General features: G+C 42.4%; 1 long non-coding RNA gene across 1 annotated transcript; it reads left to right on the top strand.

Moving 5' to 3' along the window:
• Positions 1–302: 302 nt before the first annotated feature.
• Positions 303–18,251, top strand: LOC140507284 (uncharacterized). Its single transcript, XR_011968277.1, has 4 exons — positions 303–1,567; positions 4,036–4,231; positions 9,493–10,031; positions 11,580–18,251. It is a non-coding gene; the product is annotated as an uncharacterized lncRNA (long non-coding RNA).
• The last annotated feature ends 4,648 nt before the right edge of the window (positions 18,252–22,899 follow it).

Raw genomic sequence — 22,899 nt, 5'->3', positions numbered from 1 at the left:
CTACATAGATATTTCTAAAGCTACACATATAAACACAGATACATGGAAAACACCTCTCTGTAAGCCTACTCTCCTTATTACTACTCTTCTGCTTCTCTCAAGGACAGCAGCTTACTTCACCTGTGCAAGTCTTGCCACATTTCTCTAAATGAGCCAACTCATCATCTGCAGCAATATGCCAACTCAATGACAACCCGTCTGGGAGATTGTCCAGGGAAGCTTTTTTCCCAAGTCTCGCTCCTTTTCAGGGAAAGGTAGCCCTGGACCACTTCTTTAGTGACTCCTGCTCAACTCTCTGCTCACGCCCCCACCCCCACGTCCGTGGCATCTGGGCAGGAGGCTGGTGTGGTACGGGGCTGCAGGGCGGACAGGGCTCCCTCAGCTCCTGAAGCCAAGTTCTCAGCCTGCTTCTGGCTGCCTCAGGAATCCGATCTCCACCAGCGCAATGGCGCTCCCCTTTCAAGCCTACGTTTTATCATCGTTCCATACACTAGAAGACACGAAAAAAAATCCCAGAAACCCAACATTCCTCAGGCAGGAAGGGCCGCAGCAGGGTACTTGAGGGATGGACTAGAAGGTGTGGAAGCCTAGCATTTGACCGCACCGAGAGAAGTCTTTCTCTCCCAAGGCGCGGAGGAAACTCGATTTCTCCCCTGCTGATTGCATGACCACCTCATGGACAAAGATCTGCTCAGGAGTAAATCCAAAGGCAAGGGGGAAGGGAGGGGATGGTGCTTTTCCTCGGATTTGGTGTGGTTCTGATTTTGTGCTTCTGGGTCCTGTCTTTTTCTCCAGGTCCTTCTGGTTGCCCCTTCTCCGCGCCTCCTCTTTAATTGACCTCAGTTCCCTTTCAGCAGGAAGTGTTTCAGTGCTAGCTGCTCTCTTCCTGGAAGGAAGATGAGCTGAACTCATAAAGAAGGAAAAAAGATAAAGAAAGCGTGGTGTGAGGGTGTGAGGAAAGGGCCCTGAGACTGCGTGCAGGGACTGTGGGTGTGCTGCGGCTCTTTCTTGTCTCGGCCTGGCCACCGCACCTGGAGTACTGAAGGGATCCCTGATTTTGGAGGTGGTTGACCCGGTCCAATGGCTGACAATCAAATTCCGCCCCGCGCCCTGATTTTCCGGAGTCACTTAGAGTTCCCCACCCCGCCCTCTCCTCCAACGAGACCTCTAACCCAAATGAGGTGTCAGGGGATTCCGAGAGGCAGAGGCCCGAGGAGGGGCAAGCCCTGCCAGCTCTGAGCTGGTGCCGCACCCCGAGAAACAGGACCCCAGGAGCCCACTCCCCTCATCCCCTAGGAACCACGCCCACAGCACCTAAACGAGCCTTGGCAGCCTCAGCAATAAAGCCCGGACAGCTGAGGTCAGACCATCTTAGCACACCCTAAGTGCTTCCTGGCCGTGGGACTGTGGGGGAAGAGGAAGAGAACCTAGGCTAACCTGCTGTCCCCTAACACTCCACCTTGTCTTTGGGGCGCCGGCACCCAGACTGGAACCGTTTCATCGGGAGTTGCTACAGAACAAGGAAGACCCCGATGGGATGCTCAGGATTGCAGGTGCCTTGGAATAGGTAAGAGCGGTCGGGAAAACACAACCCACACATACCCTGCCAGCCCTTTCTAATAATCTGCCCCTTGCCCAAGCTGGGAGGGTTCTCTTCCTCACCTCCCCTACCCCTTTTTTGTTCCCCAACTGAGCCGCGCGAGTGGGAGACCTGAGCGGAGTAGGGGCGGTGTGTGTCCATTCCGCGGAAGCAAATGCTGAGCTCTGTCTTGGATAGTGGTGGGACTGAAACCTGGAAAGACTAGGGCTGGGTGGGGGTGGTGGAAGGGTCCCATGGTCCCGCTGGGGAGAGATTGGGGGTGCAGGTGTGCAGTATTTTTCTCCCCTCTTCTTTAGAAAAATCCTCAACAAACTCTGCTACCCCCTCCAACCACTTTCAGTGATCATTTGGTTAGACGTCTTCCAGCTCTGCTCCCCTTTCTTGCAGAGGCAGATTGTCCCTCGGAAGAAGAAAAGCCCTGCAGATTCTAGGAATTTTTAGGATTTTCTAGGAATTTTGATGATTTTTTCGTTCCGTTTTGAGTTCGTCCGGGTCTTCCTCCCTCCCAATCTCAAGTTCGATACCAATATTTTATATAGACGTAGACCTGTGTGTTGGTGTGTGCCTGTATATCTACCAAGACCCATATGCATATGTGTGGAGAGGGAGAGAGCCATAGACATATGGTACGTACTTCCCTATGTGACTTCTGAATGTAGAGATAGATTGCCTTTTTCCTTCCTAAATCTTTGCCAATCGATCTGAATATTCCTGTTACTCTGAATAGCTTCTCATTCCCAGGTAGTCTTCCACTACAATTGCCGTTCCTGTATGTAGCATCAGAAAGATGATTCAGAGGACCCCTCCTCCATCTTTAATCAGTATGAGTCAGTTCCTGATGATTTTAGAAGGGCTATTGATTGTTCGTAATTCTTTGGATCCAAACTTTTATCGATTCATAACCCTAACCCTAAATGAGCCCATCACCTGACAATACATATCAAAAGAAGCAACGTGTTAATCCATCCCTTGCCTAGGTCCCATAGGAATCTATGTTCTTGTAAGAGGAGCCTGGCAATCTTTTGACCATCTAGTCTTGGAGATTTTCCTTGCTTCACCCAACACTGCTGACATCTCCTTTTTCCATCTTTGAGCTTATGGGCCATATGTCAACCTATGGAATTCCATATTTTGTACAGTGCCCTGAGAATGCCTAAGTACTCAATCTCCAGATTGTCAAATCAAGTATCCAAGGTTCCACCAATAGACCCCTGGGAGGGCAGGGGCCATCTCAGATCCTGAGGAAGGTCTGAGGTCAACTTGCTTATCAAGGACCAAGGACCCTTTAAGCAAGTGCCATAGTTTCAAAGCTCTGCCTCCTTCTCTTGGATTGTAGATTGGACACTTTTATCCCCATGAACATTCTCTTGGCCCTGTTCCTTTTACTATGCCTGCCCTAGAGTTTTCATTTCAATAGTCAAGAATCAAAGTTTACTGTTTTCGTGGGAGAGATCATCTGGAGGTACACAGGAGGCTAGGCTTCCTCATCTCTGTTCCTCATTCAGCCACTCCCCCCCCCTTCCTGAACTACAGAAGTAAGTAAACTGAGGCCCTGGGCCCTGCCCCCAGGAAACCAATGCACATATCAGGTATAAAGGATGCCTTCTAGGAAATGACTAGACTTGGAACTGGGCATTCATGATGGTTGTTTGCTCTTTTCCTTAGAATAGACTAGACCCTGGCATGGTAACTGAGTTGTTGAGGATTGTTATGCCAAAGGAAAGTGTTTGTGGATGCCTAGATGGAAGTGGGTAGGAAGGATGAAGGGACTTCAGGTCCTCTTTCATGTCTGCTTTTCCTCTCTCTCTTCCCATTACCAACTTTCCTCTGTTCTGGGTTCATTCCTTCCTTCATGGCTGTCCTTGCTGGCTATCTCCAGGGTCCAACCTCTCATTCCCATGGTTAGAATCAGCCAGAAAACACAGATCATTGGTTTCATTGAATTCTTCTTCCTTTTACTTTTCTTCTTGTTCTCCCTGTCACCCCCACCCCAAGATTTTTCAATTGCTCCTTTCCTTTTCCCTCATTCCATCATTAAGGGACTTAGGCTGAAGGAACCTCTTCCCCCTTCACACACATGCATGCACACATGTACGCACACAAAAGGTGAGGCCTTGGTAACATTTCTGTACACTGAGACCACATCCAGAGGATATCAGGCTTTTCAAGATTAATCTCCACCTCCTCATTCATTCTTTGAACAAGAGACCCCAGATTCCTTTGTGGAATTGGAGTATTATCTTTATTTTCCTTCTCTCTCCTCCCTCCTTTCTCCCTATTTCCCTCATCCCATCCTGGATGGTCTGCTTGCCTCCCTGACTGACTGCCCAGCTTCCCTTCCCAGCCACCCAGAGTAGGAAAGGTTTGCCAACTGGGAGTTGGCCTTCTGCCCCTCATCCAGACATTCACCAATCTCCTTTTCTTTTTGTCCCTAGATCTCCTGTATCACTCCTCACTATGATCCAGTCAGGTCTGGCACGGAGTTCAGTAGGTGTATAGCTGCTTGGCTCCATATATTGCAGCACATCCCTGCACAGATGGATTATGGAAGCTGGGGAATAGCCTGCCCAACCAAGGCCCATCCCTGGCCTTTAGGGCTCCTTCCTCTCCTGCTTTAATCTCCATCCAGAGGTCAGTAGCAGCAAAGCAATTCTCTTTTACCCTCTGCCTTGTGTGTGTGGGTGTGTGTGAGTGTGCATGTATGCACGCATGTGTGCATATGTGTGTGTGAAATTCTTTTTCCTTTCCTATTTTCTGTCCTTCCTTTTTGCTCATTCCTTCTGGAATTCTTTTCTTTCTCCTTCCCTTTCACTTTCCTCCTCTTCTTTCCTTATTACATAATCCCCCCAGGCTTCTTCCCTTTCTGTTCTCCTCTCTGCCAGCACTATTCCTTGAGCCCAAGCTAAGCGTGGGAATGTTGGGTTAAGTGACAGGGAGGGGGAGAGAGGCCCAGCTACTTGGAATCAATGGCTAGAAAGAGGGTTCCTTGAGTGACTTTGGGCCTAGAGACATGGTGGTTGGCAGGCCTAGGCTTTTCTTCTCTGTTGAGCTCAGCCTAAATGTGTGCTGGCTGGGTTGGGAGGGGTTTGAAATTGTTCCCCTGGCTAAACACCCTTGGGTGCTGGGAGCTACATGTTTCAGAGGGGATGGTGGCAGCCTGTCCTCTAGACACAATCGCAGCTCAGCCCCATGTCCCTGAAGGAAAGGACTGTTCCTACTTACATTTGGCTTGAGGTCCCTTTGTATAGCTCAGGGGCTGTGATCTTAATGACTACAGGGACAGGTGACAGGAGGGAGGAAACTTGGGGCTAGGGAAATGAAATGAAACAATTGATTAAAGAAGAGAGGAGAGAGAATAAAGAAATTGTCCTTTTCTAGCTGAGGCTTTACTGGAAAGGGGCTCCCTTAGAAGGAAAGGATGGCTTCCTCAGGAAGGCCCTCTTCTAAATCAGAACAATCAGAAGGATTCTGACCTAATGGGGGAGGCAATTGTACTGGCCTTGGGAGGGCAGGTCATAGTGGAAAGGGGCCTAGGAAGGACATTAAAGCCCTGGGGGGTTTCTGTGAGGCTGAATGTGGGGAAGGGGAGAAAGCAAGCTGTGGAACTGCAGATCGTCCACGTGAAGGACCTCCATCATCTTTTCCTCCCCCCTTCCCCTTGGTACAGATGCACATAAGAGAGGAAATCACCAACATTCTAGACACCAAGTTGGTCACCCAAGTCACTACCTGGTGATGACATAACCCTCTCTTCTTTCCCACCCCCTTCTTTTCCACTCAAACCCTAGAAATTCAACATTGGATGTCTTGGCCTTGTAGACACACATCAGATCATGAACCATCCACAGCCAAGCCAAACATGATCTAGGAACCTCACTAGAGTTGAAAAGGAAACCATGTATACATCTCAAGAGGTTGAGAAAACTTCTGAACCCAAAAAGAGGGGAGAAAACTGGAAGATAGGGTGAGGGAGGAATTTTAGAAGGGGAGCTAGATTAAGATTTGGGGGGGTGAATAGATAAGATCGAGATTTTCAGAGGTTTGGCTAAAATTGGGATTTTTTCCTGCGAAAGGGGAGAAGATAAGGCAGCAAAATAAGGTAAGCTGAGGAGGAAAATAGTGAGTAAAAATAAGACAGATTGTAATTCCCATGGAGTAATTATAACTTTGAATGTAAATGAGGGAATTCTAATAAAATTCATTTGGAGAAAGAAAGAGTCAAGGGTATGAAAGGAAATAATGAACAAAAATATAATAGAAGCAGATTGAGCAGTAGCAGATCTTATAGTGTATGTATCTTATAGCGTATCCAAACTATCAGGTATTAGCTAAGAAATAGAAAGGTAGGTCAATGGACTAGAGAAGACATACAATTGACATCAGGAAGTCAACATCATAAACTTGTATTTGACAAGTATAAATACTTTACATTTGGAGAGAAGAATTTATTATTTGATTTGAAAAAAAATGTGGGAAAACTGGAAGTCAGTGTGGCAGAAACTGGACAGAGACCAATATCTTAGACTGTATACCAAGATAAAGTCCAAATGCATACAAGTCTAAACATAGGGAGAATTTAGAAGAAAATTAGGAGAACACAGAACATATTACCTCTCAGACTTATGGATGGATAGGTGAACAATTTATGAAGAAACAAGATATACAGACTAAAGCTAGGTGTGAAAGGGATAATATAAAGTGCTTGAAATTAAAAAGGTTTTGAAAAAAAATATATGTTGCCAAGAGAAGGAGGAAAGAAGAAAATGAAAAAAATTTTACATGGAATTGATCAGATAATGGTCTTGTATTCAAAATATAAACAGAACTTTGTGAAATCTCTAAGAATATGAGACATTCCCCTATTGATAAATGGCCAAAGGATATGAAGGGGTAGTTTAAGGAGGAAATGTTTCTTTGTGGCAACTTGTCTGAGGTGAAAATATGTTTTGCCTTACCTCCCCAGGGAATGGGTATCCCATTTTCTGTTTGGAAAGGGGAGAGAAAGGATGGCAAAAAGGAGAGTGTTTGACTTTCTACCTTCTCTTTTTCCTCCTCATCTTTTTGTTTTTCCTCCACCACATGTACTATTTTTTTTCTCATTTTCTTTTACCTATTGTGTAGAAGGGAAATTTTAACATTCATGGGTTTGAAGTTCCAGCTTCATTCTCTCCCTCCCTCCCTCCTTCCAATCAAATCTACATTTCTTCTCCTTGACTGCCACAACCAGCATGTATAGTATATGTAAGAGACAAAAAAAAAAAAAAAGCAGAAACATAAGACTTGAGAACAACAACCAAGAAACACATGCAGGTGGAGAGCAGAGAAGATGAAGAAAAATATTATCCTTCCATCTACATTTGGCTCCCTTTCTCTGGAGGTAACTGGCAGTCTGCATCATTTCCCCAGCATTCCTTGATGGTTCGTTTCCTTGTTTGTGTTCACTATCCAGTTTTCTGCTTTCATGTTCTTTCCTCCTCTACCACATGGTCCTTTTCCTTCAAGAATCTGGATGCTATGCCATTTGGTCAGGACTGCTATGCTGGTCTTTTTACTGCAGCTGAAGTAGAAGACAATTTGCTCCAACATCCTCGGGGATCCCTCCGGCTTTCAAATGTCTCCCTCTGAACCAATACATTCTTGCATTCCACTTTCTTTCTCTCATTCCCAATAAGGATTGCTATGTACTTCACTCACAGCTATTGTCATATTCTCTCTCTGTCTCCTTGTTGGTCTCCCCACCTCCAGTTCTCTCACTTACAAAGTTTGTTTTACTTAAGACCACAGCCTGTCCTCAAGAGACCTTCACACTTTCTCACTAGTCTGCTGTGTCCCTGCTGCCAGTGCTGCCCCCTTTTCCTCCCCCTTGTCTGTCTATTCTTCTTGGCCTTGGGAGGGGAGGCCAAAGTGGAAAGGGGGACTAGCGTGGAGGGGCATTAAAGTCCTTGGGGGTTTCCCTGAGGCTGGAAGTGGGAAAGGGGATAAAAAGCTGTGGAACTGCAGATCTTCCAAGTGGGGCACCTCCATCCTCTTTTCCTCACCCTCCCCCCTTGGTACGGATTAGCAGAAGAGAGGAAAATCATCAGCTGTCTATTTGGTCACCCAAGTCACTGCCTTGAGATGACATCAATATCTGTCTTCTTTCCCACCCCCTTCTTTTTCACTCCCCCTCCAGCCCCACAAATTGAATATGGGATGTCTTCCCCTTCTGGATACATGTAAGATTATAGACCATCCACAGCTAAACCCAACATGACCTAGAAACTTCATCCTGCTAATCCACGTTGATGCTGAACTTCAAGGATTCCACGGTGTGCCCCATGTCATCTCCAACCATGGGAAAACTTAAAGAAAATGACAGAAAAGAAAGGATCAAAGGGCAGTGAAGACATGAATATATACACACAATAGGAGTAAGGGAGGAGGACTTCCGAAAACTGTTATCGTTTCTAAACTGTTATCATTGCAAGTAAGGTTGGAGCTGAGTTGTGGATGAGGAAGTGATTCTAAGAAACAAAATTGCTTAGGAAAAAGATAAAAGGGGAAACTATCTCATGAGAATAGGGCACAAAAGGAAGAAAAAATATAGAGGAAGCAGGTGTGAGGGGAGGGCTTCTCATATTTTAACCCATCTTTCCCTTAGGTTGAAGAGAAAACCATGTATACATGTCAAGAGGCTGAGAAAACTTCTGAACTTGTAGAGAAGGGAGAAACCTTGGGGACAGGGTGAGGCAGCGACTTTTAGAAGGGTGTCTAGATTAAGATTGGGGAGTGAATAGCTAAGGTAGGGACTTTCAGAAGTTTGGCCAAAATTAGGAATTTGTCCCAGGTAAGGGGAGAAGACGAGGCAACCTCATAAGGTAAGCTGAGGAAGAAAATAGTGAGTAAATATAGGATGGATTTCAATTCACAAGTAGTAATTATAAATTTGAATGTAAATGTTAATTTACATATTAGGTTTCCCTAAGAAAATTCATTTAGAGAATGAAAGAGTCAGGGACATGAAAGGAAACAATGAACAAAAATATAAGGGAAGGAGATTGAGCAGCACCAGATCTTAAAATATATGATATGGCACTAATTACCCAAGCAAGAGAAAGAGAGGATCATGGGAGGGAAAAGAGATCATTCTGTTTCTATGAAATGGAAGAGATTTGCGCTTGACATGTGCAATGTAGCCCAATGAGAAGAGATACAAGAAATATTTTGTCTTTCTGGTTCTGATCACCCTCCTCCGCCCTCCCTCCCCCACCCCTGGTAACAAGCCTAAGGTGAACTTCTCTTTAGCTCCGATTCCCCTGTGTGCTATCTTATTTCTTCTCTGCCTTCTGAATATCAGGGGGGATTTGTTGTTGTTGTGTCTGTCCTTCGTGTTCCAAGAAGACCATGACATCAGAGATGATGACATGACTGGCACTTGGCATTGTTTTGAGGGACGGAGGGCTGCGCGAGGTCACCAGCCTCACTTTCTCCTCAGGGTGAGGCTTTAGATCCAAAAAGAAAAGTAGAAAGAACAAGTCTCTTTTTCTTTTCCACATTGGGGGTGGAGAGTCACAGGGACTGGGCAAAGTCCCCTGAGGAGCTGTGGGAGGACTGGCATGTGTCTGCTGGCTCTTTTTTTTTCTTTAAGTTTTTGAATTTACTTGAAACTTTAATATAAAAATAAAAGAAGAAAAAGAGACAAGTATAGAGCAGAACATAAAGGGTAATCAAGTCAATTTCCATATATGAAATAAGACGCATAATATTCAAAGCTGTCAGTCTTTTCTTTCCTAACCTGGAGGTTTCCTTTATTCCACTGTTGTGAGCTTCCTACTTTCTAGCTCTCTCTACGCCCCGCCCCCCACTGCTGCGACACCATGCCTGGTATTGACCGTGCATACATACATCCACAGGCAACATCGGTGTTTGGAGATAATTGTAACCTTACACGGATACATTCAAACCTGTCTATATTGGACGACTTTCTTTGTTGCTACGTGGCTTCTGTTCCTCTGAAGGTGGACAGCATTTTCCTCCTTCTGTCGAAGTGTTTCCACGACTGTCTAAATGAACCAGCTCATCATTTGCAGCAGTATTCCAACCCAGTGACAGTCCATTTGAGAGACTGTCCAGGAAAGTTTTTTTTTTTTTTTTCCCCGAGGGTCTCGCTTGTTTTCAGGGAAAGGTAGCCCTCGACCCTGGCTACACCACTTCTTTTCTCATCCTTGTCCAGCATTCTGCTCCAGCCCCCAACCCCAACTCCGTGGAATCTGGGCAGAAGGCAGTTGTGGTACGGGGCTTCAGGGCAGACCTTGGTCTGGGGCCACGTCTCCATCTCCCATTTATTTGACCTCAGTTCCCTGCAGCTGGGTTGAAGGACTCTAAGCTGGTAGCTGCTCTCCCCGTGAAAGGAAGGTGAGCTGATCTCCTAAGAAGGAAAAAGAAAAATAAGGTACGGTGAGAGGGTGTGAGAGAAGGTCCGTGAGACTGAGTGCAGGGGGTGGGGTGGGGGTGGCACTCCTGGGACTCTGACTTTTCTTCTCCCAACCTGGCCACCATGTCTGGAGTCCCGAAGGGATTCCTTGTTTTGGAGTTAGTTGAGCCACCCAAGAGCTGACAACCAAATTCTGCCCCTCTCCTCAGCTTTTTCTGAGCCAAGTAGAGTTCCATGCTCCATTCTATCGATTCCTCAAGTCTTCATCCCCCTCTTCCCCCCTACCCGCCACAAGACCTCTAACTCGGGTCAAGTGTCAGGGTATTTTGGGAGGCAGAGCTCTGTGGAGGGGCAAGCCCTGCCAGCGCTCAGCGCCATCGAGGAACAGCACCCCTGGAACCCATTCCCCACATCCCTTAGAAGCCACGCCCACAGAACTTATACTGGCCTTGGCAATCCCAGCTCCTTAGCTCTAAAGCCAACCCAGTTAAGTGAAGTCAGACCATCTTAGCATACCCTACGTGCTTCCTGGCCCTGGGACTGTGTCGGGCTGCCCTGCTGTCCTCTCAATACCCCACCCCCTGGCTTTGGGGCACTGGCACCCAGATTGGAACAGTTACATCGGCAGTTGCTACAGAAAAAGGAAGACCCCAATGGGGCGGGCAGGTTTGCAGGTGCCTTGGAATAGGTAAAAGCCACAGGGAAAACACAACCTACACACCCCTCTGCCAGCCCTTCCTAACAATTCGCACCCTTGCCCTGGCTGGAAGGGATGCTGAGGCCTGTTCCTTGCCTTCCCTGGCTGATCTTTGTCCTCCAGCAAATGCTTAGCTCTGTCTGGGAGGACTGAAGGCTGGAAAGGTTAGAAGTTGCTGGGACCGATGGGAGCATCTCGTGGTCCTGCTGGGGAGAGACTCTTGGGTGTGGGTGCACAGCTTTTTCTCCCCTCCCCTTTAGAAAAATCCTTCTCCACAATCTCAGCTACCCAAAATGCTTTTCCATGCTAATTTGGGTTTGACATCTTGAGGCTCTGCTCCCCCCCGCCTTTTTTTTAAGGACAGTTGCTTTACATAGTTTACTGATTCTTGTTAGCTTACACAAAATTCTCATGACGTTGGGAATGAAAAACACCAGCATCCAAAAACACACAAAAGTTTAAATACAGAATGCAATTATGCAGTTTTTTAAAAACATCTTAATTGTCCAGGCTATCAACATTTCTGTAACTAGCAAATTTGAGGCTTGTAGTAAGCAGTACTAATTAGAGCCAGAGACATGTAAGAATCATATACTTTCAAGTCAGTTTTCTAATTCCTAATATAAAATAGCCCAAAATGTAATTAAGATAAATGAAACAGGCGAGACGAGGAGAAGTCAGTTACCACAGTGGCTTTATGCTACTCAACGAAGGTGCTAAATAATTTAGGGGACGAAGTTGTGGAAGGTATGGAGCTGTGGGAGAACTTCTGGTCTTAATTGCAATGCCTTCCCACTGTGAATTATTTCCTGTCTATCCTGTATATTGCTTCCTGTATATATTTGTTTGCATCTTGTCTCTCCCATTAGATTTCAAGCTCCTTGAGAGGAAGACCCTCCTCTCCTTCTTCCTGCACATCCTGGCACCAGTTCAGTGCCTGGAACATAGTAGGCACCCAAGAAATCTTTATTAATTGATTGAAAATTACCTCCATTGCATCCATTCAATTATATGTATCAGTGCATCTGTATTAATGCAAGAGAACTGTTTGAGTCACAGAGGGATGTAGTGACTCAGCCATGGTCACACAGCCAGAAGGATAACTTGGACCAAGATCTTCCTGACTCCAAGATCAGCCTTCTAACCACTGCACAGTATCATTACTTGTCTAATTTTTGTGTACTCTAAATGTGAATGCCCTGAGATGACGTTCTGCATGGCCTGCTCTAGTTGTGGCCCTGAACAGCCTTAACTTTATCATTCCATGGGATTCAAGAGGAGAAACTGTTCTTGCTTTTCCCCATTTGATTATGCCCAATTTTCTTCATTATTTCCTCTGGGGTTGTGCCAGCATTTTCTAGGTTAGTTATTATTAATTATTTAACATTTTCTGCCCCCCCTTTCTTGCAGAGACAAATTCTCCTTCCCAACAAGGAAAGCCCTGCAGATTCTCAGAATTTTTAGGACATTTGGATGATTTTTCATTCCATTATGAGGTCGCACTGGTTTTCCTTCATCACAATCTTGAATTTGAGGCTAACATTTTATATAAACACAATCTTGTATGTTGGTATGTGCCTGTGTATCTACATATACCTACATAGATACATATATATGTGGGAGAGAGGGAGGGGGGGGAGAATGTGCCACATAGTATGTACATACATATGCGAGTTCTGAATGCAGAGGTAGATAGTTTTTTTCATTGCTAAGTCTCTATCAATTGACCTGACTTTTCTTCTTATTCTCAATAGCTTTATCATTCTCAGGTGGTCTTCCAATACTATCGATGTCCCTGTATACAGTGGGAGAGAGATGATTCGTTGAGGGCCCCTTCTCCAACTCTAATCAGTATGAGTCAGTACTTGATGATTTTAAAAGGATATTGTTTGTTAGTAATTCTTAGAATCCAATAGTTAATAATCCATGTGTAATCCTTCACATGGTAATTGGTATAAGAGGAAGCAATGTGTTAATCCTTCCCTTTTCTAGATCCCATCAGAATCTAGAATAGGAGGACCCCATGCATCTTGTGATCACCTAGTCTTGGCAATTTTCCTTGCTTCACTTAACCCTGATGATATCTCATTTTTGCTTCTTTGAGCTGATGGGCCATAAGTCAACCAATGGAATTCTGTGTTTTGTGCAGTGCCCTGAGTACTCAATCTCCAGACTGTCAAATCAGGTGTCAAACCTTACAGCTTCTACATTAAAAGACCAAAGGAATTGGAATACAATATTCCATAAGGCAAAGGAGCTGGGACTACAACCAAGGATCAATTACCCAGCAAAGTTGAGTGTGATATTTTAGGCAAGGAGATGGACATTCAATGAAATAAGGGATTCCCAGACCTTCCTGATGAAAAGTCCAGAGCTCAATAGAAAATTTGACCTTGAAATGCAAGTCTCAAGAGAGGCATAAAAGGTAAACAGGGGGAAAAATATTTCTTACACAATATGAGCAAACTGTTTACATCCCTATAAGGGAAGATGATACTTCTTAATCTTGAGTACTGTATATTTATGATGAAATGTAAAAAGGATATAGATAAGATAGAGGGAGTGGGTATAAATTAAATGATGTGATGATAAAAATGTGATTTAAGGGTCTGAAGGGATTGCAATGGGAGATGTGAAAGGGAGGAGGCAGAAAAAAATAAATTCCATCACAGAAAGAGGCACAAAAATAAATTACAGCAGAGGGAAAGAGGGGAGACAGATGAGCATTTTTTGAGAGGTATTCTCATCTGATTGGATTCAAGGAGGGTACAACAAACTCAGTTAAGTATAGAAATACAATTGCTATATTGGCTGTAGGAGGGGTATGGGGAAAGAAAAGAGAGGAAAAATGTAGTAAGGGAAAAGGGGATAAAAATGGAGGGGGTGAAAAGAAAGGTGGGAAGATTGAGGGAGGCATTAGTCAACAACTAAAACTATTGTGGAGGGGAAGGGAGAAGGGAGAAATAAAAGCATAAACAAGGGGAAAAGGAATGGAGGGAAAGACACAGATAGTAATCATAACTGTAAATGGGAATGGGAGGCACCCTCCCATAAAACAGAGTTGGATAGCACAATGGATTAAAAACCATAATCCAACAATATTTTGTTTGCAAGAAACACATTTGAAATGGGGGCATACACACAGGGTAAAGGTAAAGGGTTGGAGCAGAATATTTTGTACTTCATCTGATGTAAAAAAAAGCAGGGGTAACAATTCTAATCTCAGACAAAGCAAAAGCAGAAACAGATATAATGAAAAGAGATAAGGAAGGAACCTATATCCTGCTAAAAGCACCATAGACAACAAAGCAATTTCATTACTAAACATATATGTTCCAAGTGGTCTTGAATCCAATTTCTTAGAGGAGAAGGTAAGGGAGTTACAGGAAGAAATAGAAAGCAAAACTATACCAGTTGGCGACCTCAACCTCCCCCTCTCTGAACTTGATAAATCTAACCTCACAATAAACAAGAAAGAAGGTAAGGAAGTGAATAGAACTCTGGATAAGATAGATATGATATATCTCTGGAGAAAAGTGAATGGGGATAGAAAGGAATATACCATTTCTCGGAGGCACATGGCACATACACAAAAACTGACCATGTACTAGGGCATAAAAACCTCAAAATCCAGTGCAGAAAGGCAGAGATAGTAGGTGCATTCTTCCGGACCATAATACAATAAAACTTATATGTAATCAAAGGCCATGGAAATACAACGCAAAAACTAATTGGAACCTAAACAATCTAATCCTGAAGAATGAGTGAGTTGAACAACAAATTATAGAAACAATCAACCACTTCATTCAAGAGAATGACAATAACGAGAAAACCTACAAAATTTTATAGGACACTGAAAAAGCAGTTCTTAGGGGAAATTTGATATCTTTGAATGCCTACATGAAAAAAAATAGTGAAAGTGGAGGTCAAGAATTGGGCATGCAGTTGAAAAAGCTAGAAAAAAGACAAATTGAAAATCCCCAAGTAAATACCAGATTAGAAATACTGAAAACCAAAGGAGAGAAACAATAAAACTAAGAGTTGGTTTTATGAAAAAAAAAAAACAATAAAATTGATAAGCCTCTGATCAATTTGATTTAAAAAAAGAAGAAAACCAAGTTACCAATATAAAATTTAAAAGAATGAACTTGACAAGTTAACCAATGAGGAAGAAATTAAAGTAATAATAAGAAATTTCTTTCAATTGTATACCCATAAATTCGACAATCCAAATGAGATGGATATTTATTTTAAAAGATATAAATTGCCCAGATTAACAGTAGAGGAAGTTGAATACTTAAATAACCCCATCTCAGAAAAAGAAATTGAACAAGCCATCAATGCACTCCCTAGGAAAATATCTCCAGGGCCAGATGGATCCACAAGAGAATTCTATCAAACATTTAAAGAACAGTTCATTTCAATACTATATAGACTATTTGGGAAAATTGGGGAAGAAAGAGTCCTCCCAAATTCTTTTTATGATACAAATATGGTTCTGATACCTAAAGTAGGAAGAACCAAAACAGAGGAAATTATAGAGCAATTTGTCTAATGAATATAGATGCTAAAATTTTCAATAAGATTTTAGCAAAAAGAATACAGCAACTTATCATGAGAATAATGCATTATGATCAGGTAGGATTCATACCAAGCATGCAGGGCTGGTTCAATATTAGGAAAACTAATTAAAATTATTGATCATATAAACAGCAAAACTAACAGAAATAACATGATTATCTCAATATATGAAGAAAAAACTTTTGACAAAATACAACACCCATTCCTATTGGAAACACTGGAGAGCATAGGAATAAATGGAACTTTCCATAAAATAATAAGTAGAACTTACCTAAAACCTTGAGCAAGCATTATATGAAATGATGATAAGCTAGATGCATTTCCAGCAAGAACAGGGGTGAAACAAGGATGACCATTATCACCGCTATTATTCAATATGGTACTAGAAATGTTAGCTGTAGCAATAAGAGAAGAAAAAGAAATTGAAGGAATTAGAATAGACGAAGAAGAAACTAACTTAGCACTCTTTGCAGATGATATGATGATATATTAGAGAATCCCAGAGAATCAAGTAAAAAACTACTTGAAATAATAAAGAACTTTGGCAAAGTTGCAGGTTACAAAATAAATCCCACAAATCTTCTGCATTTCTATATATTACTAACAAAGCCCAACAGCAAGAAATAGAAAGGAAAATCCCATTTAAGGCTACTATAGACACTATAAGATATTTGGGTATCTACCTGCCAAAACAAACCCAGGAACTATATGAACACAATTACAAAACACTTTGCACAAATAAAGTCAGATCTAAGTAAGTGACAAAACATCAGTTGCTCGTGACTGGGCCAAGCCATTATGATAAAAATGACAATTCCAACTAAATTGATTTACTTATTCAGTGCCATACCAATCAAACTATCAGATAATTATTTTGTAGAGCTAGAAAAAATATCAAAATTCATCTGGAAGAATAAAAAGTCCAGAATATCAAGGGAACTAATGAAAAGAAATGCTAGGGAAGGTGGCCTAGCTCTACCAGATCTCAAATTGTATTATAAAGCAGCAATTATCAAGACCACTTGATATTGGCTAAGAAACAGAAGGGTAGACTGCTGGGTTATGTTAGGTACTCAAGACACAGTAGACAATGAGTATAGCAATCCACTGTTTGATAAACCCAAGGACCTCAGCTTCTGGGATAAGAACCCACTATTCAACAAAAATTGCTGGGAAAACTGGGTAACAGTGTGGCAGAAACTAGATATAGACTGCCTGACACTGATACTATGGACAAATTGGAGGAGTAAAGAATAGTGTATTTATCAGATTTATGGAGAAGGGAAGAATTTTTGACTAAAGAAATAGAAAACTTTACAAAGTGCAAAATGGATAATTTTGATTACATTAATTTGAAAAGTTTTTGCCCAAACAAACCCAATGCAATCAAGATTAGAAGGGAACCCAAAAACTGGGAAAGATTTTTTGCAACTATTGTCTGTGATAAAGGCCTCATTTCTAAAATATATAGACAACTGAATCAAATGTACAACAGTGCAAGTCATTCCCCAACTGATAAATGGTCAAAGGATAGGAACAGGCTGTTTTCAGAGAAATCAAAGCTATCTATAATCATATAAAAAAATACTCTAAATTAATATTGATTAGTGAGATGCAAATCAAAACAACTCTGAGATACCACATCACACCTATCAGACTGGCTAACATGACAAAACAGGAAGATGATAAATGTTGGATAAGATGTGGGAGAGTTGGAACACTAATTCATTGTTGGTGGAGCTGTGAGCGGATCCAACCATTCTGGAGAGCAATTTGGAACTATACCCAAAGGGCTACAAAAATGTTGTTACTCTATGACCCAGTAATATGTCTTCTAGGACTGTATCCCAAAGAGATCATAAAAATAGGAAAAGGTCTCACATGTACAAAAATATTTATAGCAGCTCTCTGTGGTGGCCAACAACTAGACATCAAGGGGATGCCCATCAACTGGGGAATGGATGAATAAATTGTGGCATATGAGTGTAATGGAATACTATTATTCTATAAAAAATGATGAACAAGAAGACTTTGGAGAGGACTGGAAGGACTTCTATGAACTGATACTGAGTGAAAAGAGCAGAACAAGGAGATCATTGTACACCACAACAACCACAGTGTACAAAGAATTTTTCTGGTAAACTTAGCCCTTCACAGCAGTTCAAGGACCTAGAACATTCCCAACAGACTCTTGAGGCAAAATGTCATCCACATTCAGAGAAACAACTTTGGAATTGGAAAGCAGAATGAAGCAGAATATTTTCTCTTGCGTTACATTGTGTTTTGTTTGAGTTTTTTTCATGGTTTCTCCCACTCATTTCACCTCTTCTATGCAACATGATTAATGTGAAAATATGTTTAATAGGAATGTATATGTAGACCCCATATAAGATTGCATGCTGTCTTGGGGAGGGAATTAGGAGGGAGGGGAAGAAAATCTAAGACTTATGGAAGTGATTGTAGAAAACTTAAAACAATTTTTTTAAAGAGAACAAAAAAAGAAAGAAAATAGAAATGGCAGCCCAAAGCCTAGACCCAGGCTGCCTAATGCTGGCAGTGGCCACACTGCCAGACGTGGGAAATGGCATCAATTTTCTACCCCCAAATGGTTGAAATACTTCCAATTCACTTAGCAGGTGGAGGGTTGGGAGAGGGAAATAGAGAGTGCTCTCGTTCTTTTTTTGAAGGTCTATCTAAGCCTCTTGGCTTAGAGGTCAATCCACTCTAATGCTCCACTCTGCCCCTGGCCTTCTCTCCCTGGAAGCTTCTGTTGTCCCTTCAGTACCTGCTTCTGATGGATCAGTTCCTCCCGGAATCTCCATTTTAAGGAAAATGCCCAGGCCAACTCTGTCTTCATTCCTCTCTAGGCTCTACTCCTAACTCTTCAGACTTTCCAGCTCATCTCCATACAGGTACCTGTGTTGCCTTCCTCCATTTGAATAAAAGCTCTTTGAAGGCAAGGACTGTCTTTGTTTTTGTGTTTGAATTTCCAGAACTTAGCAGAATGTCTGGAACACAGTAAGTGGTTAATAATGCTTATTGACTTGAGTTGTTAATTTTGATGCAGCCTCTCCCCCTTCAACTGTCACTGGATGAGGAACTAAAAGTCCACAATTTTTTGTCTTAGTTTTTGCTACATCATCTCAAAGTACAAACCCTTCAATGTTGAGCCACAAATTTCTCTGGAAATGGGCAGGATTTCCATGGAGTGTACTCAAGCTAGGGCAAACCAGGGAAAACTACTGTTTATCCCCATCTACCCTTACAAGTGTATCAAGATGTGACCTTAGAGAGAGAGAAAATATTAAGTGAGTTTTTCAATATCACTTGTCAAATAATTACCTGTGATTGAGTACAAAATAAAAATCCATGGGGCCCTGGGGCAACATAGTCACAAGAAGTATGATACCTACAATGACTCATTGTTATTGACATGGTATACTGGTTCCACCTTGGTTATTTTGTTTGAAGTCCAGTAGTCTACACACACAGATATCCCTCCATTCCTCTTGGGTACCACCTCTATGGGTAATTCACATAGACTGTTGGACTCTGTGATGATGCCACAATGAATAGATTCTTGAGATTATCTTTCAGGTCATTCTCACAGGCCAAAGCAAAAAGAGGAAGCTAGGTGAGGCAATGCATAAAGTGCTGTACTTAGGGTCCAGAACATCTGAGTTCAAATCTGGCTTTGGAACTGTGTGATCCTGGGAAAGTCTCTCTCTGTCTCAGTTTCCTCATCTTTTAAATGAGGGTATAATAGCATCTACCTTGCAGAGTTGTTATAAGGATCAAATACAATATTATTTGTGATATGCTTTGCAAATTTTAAAGCATTATATAAATGCTAATTATTATCATATTATGATTATATATATATATATTACACAAAATATATTTATTATAAGAAATATATAATTATTTTATAATTTAGGGTTAGGGTTAACCCTAAATTATTTTATAACTATATATATTATATTATATTACAATATCATTATTTCTAGATTCTTTACAGAAAAATGGAATATTAATGAGCTGGATCTTGTGAACTACACTTCAAACACATTCCATATTTCACTCATGCAAGTAGAAACATACTTGTCCTCTTGCCAGAGTTGCTGCCTAAATAATGTCTTCCATTTGCCTACTGTTGGGGAAATCTCCAAAGTCATATTTCTTTGAATTCACCTCTGAAGATGAAAAGCTAAAACTCTTATGACATTCTCTGTCACAACTTTATTTTATCCATTTATACACTTTTGCACAAGCTACATTGATGGTCAAAGTGTGCATATATTTACTGCCAGCTTGTTGCTTGCAATATTAACTAGTATCCTGAATAGACTAGAAATAATTCCAATTAGAAATCTATTCCACTGACACGCATTTGGTCAGGACACACCAAGGTTAGGGTTTCTGTTGCCTTATTGATATATGCAATTTCTTCAGGAAATTCCACGGTGACTTCACTGTATACCTGATCAAGATGGTGGTTCTGAAGTAGAAATTTAGAGTGAAAAGGACTGTATATACTGTATCTCAACAACCAGTCAAAATAATGGAAGATTAGCCCCAGGAGCAATGCTCTTGACTTACTGAAGTCCTTCCACAGTAGAGACTTCTGCAGCACAGACACAACTCTGAGAACATAATAATGCTGCCAGTACACCTTGGACCCTCCACAATTTGAGGTTTAAGGAGACCAGGATATACCTCTGATGAAGATTATGATCAACCTGCCCCATCTCCCAGCACAGATATAGGGGTACACAGGTCAGAAGTTGTGGGATGATCAGACTCGTGAATGAGAATAACTTACAATGTTCCAGGTAAAACTGGTGAAATGGTTACAAATGCAGCCAAAAAATAATGATAAATGTTTACCCAAATAATGTGTGTTACATGTAATTCCATGTGTATGTTGATTTCTTTACTGAAGCTTCAAAATCTGTTAATGATGCATATTGGCTTATGGCTGAGTGTGTGAATCTACTGTTATTTTGCCCATTTTGTTATTTACTGGGTCTACCAGTTATTATTGCTGCCCGGCTGTGCTTCTAACTTCCTAGACTTCAGTACTATGCCTCAACTTGAAGTCATGCCCTGGAACCTCCAGCCATCCCTATAACCTTCTCACCCTGGAATAAGCCTCTGTTATGAGTCCCCTTCTCTCATTGAAGAATTGCTCCTGGGTCCTCCATTTTTGAAAGGGGTCCAAGCCAGTCAATCTTCATTCTCCTCCTTATTGTGAGTTTGACTTTCTGCATTTCAGCACCATGCCCTTGCATCAGGCACCTTCCTCCTTCCTCCCTATTCTCTCCTTTTCCCACTCTCTCCTGGGTGTTGTCATCCCCTTTAGAAAGCAGGGATTATCTTTTTTGCTAATATTTATATCCCTAGCACTTCATAGTGTCTGCCAAACATTAAAGTGCTTAATAAATGTGTGTTGCCTTTCCTTGTTGACTGATTTTGTTTGTTTTTATGCTTTTCATATGTTAAAATGGCTACAGATGTACTATTGTGACAGGCACGTGTGATAGATCCTGCATGTAATTTGGATCTATAATCACTGAAACACTTTTCATTGCACTCTTTCTATTGCATGTATGGTTGATGGAACAGTTCCCAGGGACAATGGATAACCATCTTTGTTCTTCTGAGAGATTGCTATGTCTTCTGATGCTATGCCGTATAGTTTTGGATGCCAAATTTACTGAAGATGATTTTGCAAGGGACTGCAATATTTCAAACCCCCAGGAGGCAGAGAATAGCCCTTCTGGAGACTAGACAGATTGCCTAGGAGGGGACCTAAATTACTGAAGACCCTGGACCTAGGTTTCTTCTTAGCCAGAGAAGAGAGGACTCTTGTTGTAGGATTCAAATGAGAGGACAAGGTTTTTAATATAGCAGGAGGTTGAAAAATTTTTCTGGAGATGGGCAGGGAGAGATTTGGAGAGAGTCTAGCGGCAGCAATAGCATTAGGAGTATCAGTGGAAGACAGGGGTAACTCCAGACTTGGAAGGGAAGGCTTAAATTAGAACTATAAAAGTATAGAGACCCATGTAGATCCCACCTCCCCAGCAACTCCAGGTTCATTTTGCTTCCGAGAGAAGCTAATTCTTTACAGCAATACTGTTAGTGTGAAGATCTATACAGGTTCCCGATGCAAAAGGTGGGACTCATTTGAAAATGCAGAATGATATCAATTATATCAATTGAGGTTTTTGAGAGTGTGGAGAGAGGGCAGCTACTATAAGTCCTTAGTGTTGTTTCTCAATTTCTGTGGAGTGAAACACTGTCTGGTATCCAATATACTGTGTCACTTCAAGGGGAAGGCTTGGAAATAATCATGAGTGAAACTCTGGGTTGGGATAAGGCAAAAAGATGATTTCTCAAGAGGCCTTAGGGTTAAATCTGGTTCATGTCCATCTAGAACTTGAGATTCTCAGCCACAGGTTTACAGTTATTTGTGTCTGTGTCTTATGGGAGACCATTAGTCTCCCAAGGGCACAAAACTGTATCTTCTCTAAACTTTGTATCACCCCAATGTCTAGCTTATTGTAATCAGAATAGGGGATTAATAAATACTTGTTGCTCCTGTTGCTGCTATTTTCCATGAAAACACTATTAGACATAAGGGTTAAGATTTTATGGTATTAAATCTCCAGGCAAAATGAGTCCAGTGGGCTTTTGTGGTACATTATTGGTTAGTTCCTGTCCATGTTGATAAATTTAAACTGCTTTCTCCACAGTTACCAATAACCTCTTAAATGTCCAGATCTAATAACTTTTTCTCAGCCTTCAGCCTTCTTGACCTTATAAGCTGTTGGGGGACAGCTCTGGACCAGGGTCCCCCATGAAGACCGTGAGACGCCTGAGGGTCCGAACCTGCCCCCTTGTGGGGTGCTGGGATGGCCCTGGTAACAGGCTGGCTCCACCCACGGGGAGGCACTTGGGAGGAGCTCGCCCACCCATGGGAGGTACGGGGGAGGAGACAGGGGATAATAAAAGGGGATGACCACGAGAGCTGGGGTAGAGAAACGGAATAAAGCTTGCTGGCTGCAACTCCTTTCGGGTGCTCTGCCTGTTTATTCCCCTTCCCCAACAGGGAGAGGGAATTCCCCTCCCCCAACCAGGAGAGGGGCCGGAGACGTCCGAAGACCGGGGATAGGTAAGTAGAAGGCGAAGGCCCGGGAGTCGCCCCGGGCATCTGGTAGGGAGAGGAGAATCCGCCTTGCCCCGCAGTAGTAGCCTTGCTCCGCTACTGTGGGAAGATTCAGGCAGCCTCAGTATTGAGAAGTGGCCTTGCCTCGCTACTGCGGGAAGATTCAGGCAGTCTTAATATTGGGAAGTGGCCAGGATGGGTCAGGGAAATAGTTTTCCCAGTTTAAAGCCCGAAGATAAAGGAGTACTTGCTTGTCAGCTGTATAAGCTTTGTAAGATCTATGGGCTTAAGCCCCACATTCGGGACTGTAGAGCATTTGTGGAAAAGATCTGGGATGTCTCCCCTTGGCTAGAGCATTGTGGGTTACGCCCAGCTAAATGGGACATAGTGGGACAACAGGTGGTTGCCTATGAGAGGGTGAACCTGGGTGTATTAACAGA

Source organism: Notamacropus eugenii, chromosome 5 (genome assembly GCF_028372415.1).
Source record: "Notamacropus eugenii isolate mMacEug1 chromosome 5, mMacEug1.pri_v2, whole genome shotgun sequence".
NCBI classification, from domain to species: domain Eukaryota; kingdom Metazoa; phylum Chordata; class Mammalia; order Diprotodontia; family Macropodidae; genus Notamacropus; species Notamacropus eugenii.
The sequence above is the reverse complement of the archived record's forward strand: the minus strand, read 5'-3'. Positions and strand labels throughout refer to the sequence as shown.